The following is a 2,515-nucleotide window of genomic DNA, read 5'->3' on the forward strand; positions in this document are numbered from 1 at the left end:
GATGACACTACTGCACTCCAACCTGGGAGACAGTAAGACCGTATCTCAAAAGAAAAAAAAAAGAAAAGAAAAGAAAAGACTAAAATCCAGAACACTGGCAACACCAAATGCTAGTGAGGATGTGAAGCAACAATTCTTATTCATCGCTGGTGGAAATGCAAAATGGTACAGCCACTTTGGCAGTTTCTTACAAAACTAAATGCACTTTTATCATATGATCTAGCAATTGCACTCCTTGGTATTTAACCAAGTTGGAAACTTATGTTCATACAAAAACCTGCACACAAATGTTAACAGCTCTCTATGCATAATTACCAAAACTTGGAAGCCACCAAGATGTCCTTCAATAGATGAATGGATAAACAAACTGGTACATCCATATGTTGCAATATTATTCAGCAATAAAAAGAAACAAGCTGATCATAAATTTTAATAGTTTGTGAGAAGAGAGTCTATCCAAAGTTCTTACTACAACAACTGTATGTACTGTTAAGTCATCACAGTGTCTTTATCCCAGCATTTTCCAAATTAAAAACTCAGGGAATGTTTATTTTGTTGAGGATTTTTGTGTCTATGTTCATGAGGGATATTGGTCTGAAGTTTTCTTTTTCTTTTTCTTTTCTTTTCTTTTTTTTATTTTTTAATAAGGGCACCAGGACCAACCATCACCAGCAGCCCAAATACCAAAAAATTATGCTTCTGAAATCTCTTAATGTCGATTCCGCACAAAGGGCAGTCGAGTTGTCCTATGTGTGCCACTCACAACGGAAGTTTGTAGTTTTCTTTTTTTTGTTGTATCCTTTCCTGGCTTTGGTACCAAGGTGATACTGCCTTCATAGAATTAGTAAGGGAGGATTCCCTCCTTCTTGATGTTATGGAATAAAATTTATGTAGGATAGGTACCTGTTCTTCTATGTGGATCTGGTAGGATTTGGCTTTGGATCTGTCCAGTCTGGGCCTTTTTCTTGGGAGGTTTTTAAATTATTGCTTCAATCTCATTGCTCATTATTGGTCTGTTCAGGAGTTCTATTTCTGCCTGATTCAGGCTTGGGACGTTGTGTGTTTCCAAGAATTTCTTTCTTTCTTGTAGGTTTTCTAGTTTGTGTCCATAGAAGTTTGGTAGTATTCACAGATGATATAATATTTTGTATTTCTGTGGTATCAGTTGTAATGTTTCCTTCTTCATTTCTGATTGAGTTTATTTGAATACTTTGTCTTCTGTTTCTGGTTAATCTGGCTTGTGATCTATCAATTTTGTTTATCTTCTCCAAGAACCAATTTTTTGTTTTGTTGATCCTTTGAATTTTTTTGTTTGTTTCTTTTTTGGTTTCCATTCCATTTAGTTCTGCTGGATTGCTTTTCCTGTATCCCATAGATTTTGAAAGCTTGTGTTCCCTTTGTCATTCAGTTTGAGGAATCCTATGATTTCTATCTTAATTTTGTCATTGACCCAAGGATTATTAAGCAGCAGGTTGTTTAATTTCCATGACTTTGTGTAAATTTGAGGGTTTCTCTTAGAGTTGATTTCTAGTTTTATTCCATTGTGGTCTGAGAAGATACATGGTATGATTTTGATTTTTCTGAATCTGCTGAGACTTGTTTTGTGGCCTAAGATATGATCAATCTTGAAAAATGTCCCATAGGCTGATGAGAAGAATGTATATGCAATAATTTTTGGGCAGAATGTTCTGTCAATGTCTGTTAGGTCCATTTTTTGTAGAGTCCCATTTAAGTTTAGTGTTTCTTTATTCATTTTCTGCTTCAATGATCTGTCCAGTTCTGTCAGTGGGATGTTGAAGTCCCTGGCAATTAAGATGCTACTGTTTATTTTTTATTTTTTATTTTTTTTATTTTTTTATATATATTTTTTTATTTCAGCTCATCATGGGGGTACATAAGTTTAGGTTATATACATTTTCCATGTCCCACCCATCCCCCCGAGTCAGAGTTCCAAGCGCGTCCGTTCTCATTCTCCAGACAGTGCACCTGGCACTCATCATGTAGTCATACCTCCATCCCCTCCCCCCCCCCACCTCCCCGGGTCTGCACCTTCAAGCATGACCATTCCCCAGAGGGTGTGCAACGCCCTCATCATGTAGGCAGAGTCCCATTTAAGTTTAGTGTTTCTTTATTCATTTTCTGCTTCAATGATCTGTCCAGTTCTGTCAGTGGGATGTTGAAGTCCCTGGCAATTAAGATGCTACTGTTTATTTCTTTGCTTAGGTCTAGTGGACTCTGCTTTATGAATCTGAGAGCACCTGTGTTAGGTACATATATATTTAGGATTATTATGTCTTCTTGTTGAATTGTTGCCTTTACTATTACATAATGACCATCTTTGTCTTTTTTTTTACCATTGTACATTAAGGTCTATCGCTCACTTTTGGTTTTCATTTCCATGATATAGTTTTTTCCATCCTTTACCCTGAGTTTGTGTGAGTCCTTGCAGGTTTTATGTGTTTCTTGGAGATAGCAAATAATTGGGTTGTATTTTTTCATCCATTCAGTCAGTGTG

At 36.4% G+C, this 2,515-nt stretch overlaps 1 non-coding gene across 1 annotated transcript; it reads right to left on the bottom strand.

Annotated features, from left to right (window-relative positions):
• Nucleotides 1-645: 645 nt before the first annotated feature.
• LOC123640928 lies at nucleotides 646-777 on the bottom strand. Its single transcript, XR_006736156.1, has one exon. It is a non-coding gene; the product is annotated as a U11 spliceosomal RNA (small nuclear RNA).
• Between the last annotated feature and the right edge of the window lie 1,738 nt (nucleotides 778-2,515).

The sequence above is a fragment of the Lemur catta genome, chromosome 6 (assembly GCF_020740605.2).
Source record: "Lemur catta isolate mLemCat1 chromosome 6, mLemCat1.pri, whole genome shotgun sequence".
Taxonomy (NCBI): Eukaryota; Metazoa; Chordata; class Mammalia; order Primates; family Lemuridae; genus Lemur; species Lemur catta.